The following is a 7,202-nucleotide window of genomic DNA, read 5'->3' on the forward strand; positions in this document are numbered from 1 at the left end:
GACAATGAAGAATGGCTTCAATTCAGAAGTCAAAGCAGCAAGATGGGGCTAAACGAAGACTAAGGCGAGGGCGGGGGTAAAGAGAGCTGTGTGCACAAAACAGGTCCAGCCAAGGTGAGTGGGGGTGGGTCCTCCAGGAAGAAAGGAAAAGAGAGACTTCCTAAGAGAGAAAACATCAGGCCTGAGGGGAGTTTCAGCTTTTAATTGGTGGCTTATTTACCCGAAAGAGAATGAAGAGACCCTTTCAAAAAGAAAGCGATTGATCTTTTCAGTCACCAAAATTGGGTTGGGCAGCTCCATCCCACCTGTCTTAGTCCTGGCTACTATAACAATATCATAGACTGGGTGGCGTTTAAAGGGCAGACATGTGTTTGTCACAGCTCTGGAGGCTGGGAATATAAGATCAAGGCTCCAGCAGAGTCAGTGTCTGCTGAGAGGCCGTTTCCTGATTCGTGGAAGACACCTTGTCACTGTGTCCTCACGTGGCAGAAGGGGTAGGGGACCTCTCTGGGGGCTTTTACATAAAAGCATGAATCCCATTCATGAGGGCTCCTCCTAACCACCCAATCACCTCCCAAACGCCCCACCTCCTAATACCATTACATTGAGGGTTAGGATTTCGACCTATGAATTCTGGGCGAACACAAACATTTAATTCATTGTACCATCCCTCAGCATCAATAATTAAGGGGGTGCTGTAGCAAGATGAGGAAAATTCTAGAAATAACATGTTTTCTTTTTACCATAGATAAAGGTATAGATATAAATATAGAGATACTTATACACATATATATTATATATAAAAACATATATTTTATATAGAAAATATAAATACATTTATTTTACATTTATATAGTTTATATAATTTGTATTTATATTTTAAATATTTTTTAATTTATATATATAAACTTATAATATATAATTAAATATTGTTAAAATATGAACCAGATGGTCAGGACCACAAGGGGCCACCGCCACTGCGACCTGGCGTGAGCAGAAGTGTGTCAAGTGCAAGCAAGTCTTACCTGTTGTGGTGACTCAAGCCCGAGATGCCTTCTGCAGGGACTGTTTCTAGGAGTTTTACGTCCACAGGTTCGGAGCCATGTTTGGGGAGAAGCAGCTGATCTTTTCCAGCGAGAAGGTTCTCCTGGGAGGGTCTAAAGGGTCTTTGTCCAGCTCCACGGCCGGGCAGGTCCATGAGGGCCTGAGTGGACATTCTGCCAAAAGACTGCCTTTTGTGACAAGGGCTGTCTACGTCAGCGAAGGGGCAGCTGGTGGCCAGAGCCCAGAGAACAGGGCACAAACCTGGCTGAAAGAAAGCCGGTCCCAGACTGTCGGCTGCCAGTGACACAGCATTGGAGGAGGTCTTGGAGAGGAGGTCGTGGCCAATTTTACCGGAGAACTGGACCAGGGTAATGGGAGGCCCCTCCGCCCTTCTCCTGTCCTTGGAATACACGCTCTGCCCACCGTTCCTCTAGCTGGAGCCATTTAAAGGATGCAACCTTGAGAGAGCAATGCGCCGTTGAGTGGCTGTCTGGGCGGTGTACATGACTGAATAAGTTAGGGCCTCTATATAAACTCTTAAGATTCTGGCTGGAGGTGCAGAGAGCTACTCATCTTACGGTGCCCAAGACAAGCCTCGCTGGTAAGTTCCTTTGCTTATTAAAACTGCCACCTACCAATCTGGAGTGGCCTGCCTCTTTTCAGTTTCTCCTTGCCCTTCGTGTACCAGGGCCAGTTTCAAATTTTATCCCCAGAGAACTCCCGAGGTTTTGTACCAACACGCATGGCTGCCTTAGAAGAGTGTTCGGCCTGCCGGCTGTGCTGTGCTGCTTTGCCCAGGGCCAAAGGGTCTCCAGCAGGGACTGAGGGCCGGAGGGGCCAGGGACCTCTCTGGCCCAGCCCAGGGTAGAGGGCAGCTAGGTAGGCCCACAACCAGGACCTCCAGAGCCTGGCTGGGCCACCAACAGCTGCCCAGACCAAGGCTCCATGCCTCCAGACTGTTTGACCCAGTGATGACGCCGACCTCCTCGGAGAAGCTTCTATACACCTGAGGACCCACCTGGTCCAGCACGTGGCCTGGAGCCACGGCTTCTCCAAGGAGCTGATGGAGAACAGCTGCACCACCTGAGCGTCAATCTCACAATCAGGCAACAAGCTTTATTGCCTGGAGCTGGGAGGTGGGGCTTCCTCACCTGGGACATGGGCCCCTCAGACTAGCCGCAGAGTGACAGGGTATTGGTGCAGCCCAAACGTGACTACACGCTGAAGGAAGACTCCTTCTATAGCTGCCTATTTGCTGTCCCCTCTATTTCACACTGGCAGGGAACACCAAGGTCCCTGAAAAGGCCGGCACTGTGTACAGGATACATGAGAAGCCGGTCAAGGCCCTTAGGAAACTCTGTCCTGCCAGCTCTCCTGGTCCCCACTGCCTGCTCAGTATGTGTACCTTGAACCTGCCCAACAGTGCCTTGGCTTTTGGGGCTCAGGCCTCCTTGAATATCTCCCAGATGCAGCCCCCCAACTTCACTGGCTGAAGCCAAAACGCCCACAGTGCCCTGTTGCTCTGCAGAGGTGGGCAGGGCCCAGGGCTCCTGTCAGGGGGCCAGGTCTGGTGGGAGCCCTCCCTGGCCCCTCTGCCACCCCACATCCTAGTCGAGACCGAGCTCTGCAGCCAGAGATACTGGCCCCACTCTCCTGGGGGAGCCCTGGGAGGGGCTCTTCTGGTCATGAGCCTCTGTGGGGCGGGTCCCACTGTGTGGCTCCCCCCAGGGCCTGTTAGGAATATCTGGTTGAGGATAGTGACAAAGAGACAGAGATGGGTCAGAGCTGAGCCCGAGAATGAGCTTCTAGGACAGGACGTGTCCGGCACCCTCACTCAGGGTCATGGTCACCCTGTTGGGACCTCTGCCACACCACACCAGGGACAGAAAGGCAAGGACAAGGATGGGCAGGTGGTACACGATCACGTTTGTATAAATAAAAACATTTATATATATATAAAACTAAAGTTATGATAAAAGTTGATGTTTAGTATGAGCCTGTCCTGGGTTTAAAATATGTAAGTTTATTGACACCCTTCCATTCAAATAGTGGCATCTAAGTCCTTTCACCTTGCATGTGAGATGGATTTAGTGACTTAGTGACTCATTTCAACCAATCGATGTGATGAAGGTGATGTTATGTGACCCGAGAGGGTTGGTCATAAAAATGACAGCCTTGAGTCTCTGCTCCGACCGCCTGCCACACTCCCCTCTCTGTCCCTCTGTGTTCCTCTCTTTCCCCACCTGTCTCCTCTCCCATTGCTCTGACTAAAAGAAACAGCCACCATGCCGTGGGGGAGTTCACTCCGTCTTGCAGAGAGGCCCCCCCATCGAGAGAAACTGAGATTTCCCATCAACAGCCAGCACCAAGGTGAGTGAGTCATGTAAGAAGGGCCACCTTCAGAATGGGTTCTCCAGCCAGAGTCCAGCCTTCCAACGGTGGCAGGGACAGCCAGTATCACATTGCAACCCCAAACCAGAGCAGCCCAGCCATGCTGCTGCTGAATTTCTGAGCCACAGAAATGGTGACGGATATAAATGATCACTGCTGCTCTAAGCCACTGAGTTACACAGCATTAGATAACTCATACAAAGCCTATGCATCAGGCTTCACATGCATTATCTTATTTAACTCTTATAAAGTAGAACATCTTATTTTACAGATGAGCAACCTGCTGCCTGGAATTATTGAAGAATTTATTGCATAGTCGTGAAGTTAATTCATAGCTGAGCTGGAACTCACACCCAGGACATGCCATGCAGGTTATATGACTGGGTGTCAGGCACTGGGGACGCAGTCGTGAAAACTGGTGAGTAGAGCATTGACCAGAGGGCACGGCTATTAAACAGGAGAAGGTGAAGCATCGTCAAGTTCAGCTAGAAGGAATGAGTGATCTAAATTAACAAATTCAGTGGAAACGCTACAGGACAGGTTGAACTTGAGGGTAAGGACTGAGCTCCTTGGCAAAGAGGAAAGCAAAATGAGGTGAGAAAAAGGCAGAATTGTTTCATGGTTTGTATTCTTTTAATGGCAAATGAGAGGGGAGCCAAGAAAACAACAGGCATCAGTCAAAGTGGAGAAAGCATCTCTGGAAAAGCCATGCTGCTGGGTTCTGTTACTGGTTGTCCTGGCAATGGGACCCCCACCTTATGGTAATGATATTTAAATGCGAAAACTTCATGCAAATGAAGTAGCTAGTGATTTCATTGGAGCTGATGTTCACATTTGTCTGAATAGCTCCACCTTATCAGGAGGTCTGAGTACAAATTTGGGAGAGATTGTGTCCCAGAAAAAAAATGATACCGTAAAAGGGAACATGGACAATATGACCCATGGGCTTGGGCTTGGCTTCTCAGGAAAGTCTTCGAAGTACCAGGGGTTTGTTTCTTTCCCCAATAACCCTGGAAGGAGTCAGGATTAAGCAGTCAATCTTGCAATTTTTCTTGCCTGGTCCATTCGCTTTAATGCTGAAGGAAACCCTGTACGTCAGGACCCCAGCCTGGCCAACATCTCACTCCCAGTGTCCTGTGGAAGGGGACAACCCCACAGGTGCCCTGCTGTTTAGACAGTTCTGTCTATATTGGCCATTTCTGCAGAGACAGGCTGCCCAGGAAGAGTATATTTGGTTTCTAGGGCTGCCATGACAAAGTACCACAAACTGGGTGGCTGAAAGCAACAGAAATGTGGTTCCCTTACAGTTCTGGAGGCTGGAAGTCTGAAATCAAGGTGTCAGCGGGGCCATGCTCTCTGGAGGCTCATGGTGGGGTAGGGGGGTCCTTCCTTGACTCTTCCTAGCTTCCGGGGGTTTGCTGGCAATCTTGAGTGATACTTGACTTGCAGCTATAGCACTTCAATCTCTGCCTCTATTGTCACTCGGCCATCTCATCTTTTCTGTATGTGTCTATGTGTCTTCTTAGGAGGACACCGGTCATATTGGATTTAAAGCCCACCCTAATGACCTCATCATAACTCGATTATATCTACAAAGAGCCTTTTGCAGGGTAAGATCATATTCTGAGGTAATGGGGCTTAGGATTTCAACCTAAGAATTTGGGGCAGTAAGACACAATTCAACGTGGGACAGAAAGGCAGGCAGCAGAACCCACGGACAACAGAAAGAAGCCAAAAGATAAATGACCCAAAATGACTAGCTCAAGTTGATTCACGCTTTACAGGTACCCACCTGCACTCCTGTGACAGTCTACTTCCTTTACCTCCTTAGGTCCCTAGCAGTCCCCACGACACCACAGTTAATCTAAGAGATAAGACGCCAGGCTAAGAGTGTGAATATTTGGGTTGGCATGACTCTGCTGCTGACTGTCACTTTTCCAAGTTGCCTACCTGAGCACCTGATCAGTGACCTTGAAATGAATGTCTCTGAAACACACAACAGCCCCTGGGTCACCGGAGCTTCAGTGAGGCATTCATATTGAGCAGGAGTTTCATCAACACAGGAGACACCTACATCCTAGACAGGCTCTGGGTCCCAGGTGTATCTTCTAGCTGCCATCATCACATCTGTAACTCAGCCTTCTGGAAAGAGAATAGGCAGAAGAACTACTTGGCCACAGGTATTTAGCGGACTATCTGGAAATGACCTGGTCACATTCCGTTGTCCACCACTCAGCTACATGGTCTCATACTCAGAAGCCAGGGAGGCTGAGAAGTGAGGTTTCCAGCTGGGCGGCCATGTGCCCAGTTAAAAATCAGGAGTTATATTATTAAGATAAAAAGGGAGAATGGATATTAGTGGAAAACTCTCTGTAGGCACCAGATATATCACAGTGATGGTATCTTTGAGTTGGAAAGAACCTTAAGTTATCCTGTCTATTCATAAATTCTTGTAATAACATTGTTAAAAATTACCCCTCAGTCCATCATGCACAGCAGTAAGGATGGAAACACACACCCTCATCAGAGCTCTCTCTCCAATCAAACCCCTATCTATCTCCCTAGTAACCCCGACCTGTTGCTTAAGACCTTGTGTCTGAACCTTCAAAGGTGAAGTTTTGGTGTGGGAACCTCTTTTTTCACACAGGCCTTTTCACCCATTACCCAGCAATTGTCCCTCTTAACATGTGCTCACAGCCCTCCCCGTCCTGGTGACCCTCTGAGCACGCTCAGTTTCGGTTTCTTTTGGGAAATAACATTGAGAGCTAGACAGGAACTTCCCCTGGGATTGAGAGATGTGACTCTTGGTAAATCAGTTGTCAAAACCCTAATGGCTGCAGTGAGGTTTCAAAGCGCTGAGAATTATAGCTCCCGCTGAGATGGAATTCAGCCATGATTCAAACACTGGGATGACAGTTCTCAAAAGTGTGTTTAATCTCAACACAGACACTGGCACAGGAAAACCTGGGTCTTTTTTACCTGCTTTTACCATTCCTATCCAGGTCAAGGCCCCCCAAAAGCTCAAATTTGCCAGATTTCAAATACTACCAGTAAAAATGTGGCAAGAGATATTGAGGTGTGCTTCATTGTGAATAGAACACAAGCTTTGGAATGAACCAAGCACGAATCAGACAACTGTTGGGTTGTCGGGAAAGTCATGATGTATTTTTTCTATGTTTTTCGTTGCAAAAATGCGTCACGACTTTTCCGACAACCCAATAGGTCCAAAATGCATTTAGGTGTGTGCTTTAGGAAAGGGAGTTAACCTCCAGTGCACGTGTCTTCATCACCCTCCTGGCTACTGTTAGGATCACCTGTGTGTAATTAGAGTGCACATTGGGTTAGAGCTTGTCATGTGTCAAGCTGAGCATGTGCACACATTTATACATTTTCGCATGCACCCACCTCTGTGAAGAAGGCTCTGTTATTATGCACATTTTGTAGAAGAGGAAATGGAGGCTCAGAATGTGAAAGGCATTTGCTCAGGGCCGTACAGCTAGTGGCTGGCAGTGCTGGGTCATAAACTCAAGTTGTTCCAGCTTGTCGGGAAAGGGCCAGGAGAGCAGTTTCCAGGCTCTCGGCCACAGGTGGAAAGGTGTTGGCTTGGTTATATAACCTGCATATACAAGCACTCATGTAACTAATTGGCCATCAGCTGTAACCGGTTGGCCATTAGCTACTATTGTTTTGTATATAACTGCTACAGCTGCGTTAGCAAGTGTAGGTGTCCAGAGTGGTGTAGATCCTGCGGCTCTTCCTGTGTCTCC

At 48.2% G+C, this 7,202-nt stretch overlaps 1 pseudogene; it reads left to right on the forward strand.

The window, feature by feature from the left end:
- The first annotated feature begins 1,102 nt into the window (after positions 1–1,102).
- On the forward strand, positions 1,103–5,323 carry LOC109383213 (cytoplasmic tRNA 2-thiolation protein 2-like; annotated as a pseudogene).
- The last annotated feature ends 1,879 nt before the right edge of the window (positions 5,324–7,202 follow it).

The sequence above is a fragment of the Hipposideros armiger genome, unplaced genomic scaffold, assembly GCF_001890085.2.
Source record: "Hipposideros armiger isolate ML-2016 unplaced genomic scaffold, ASM189008v1 scaffold_78, whole genome shotgun sequence".
NCBI classification, from domain to species: Eukaryota; Metazoa; Chordata; class Mammalia; order Chiroptera; family Hipposideridae; genus Hipposideros; species Hipposideros armiger.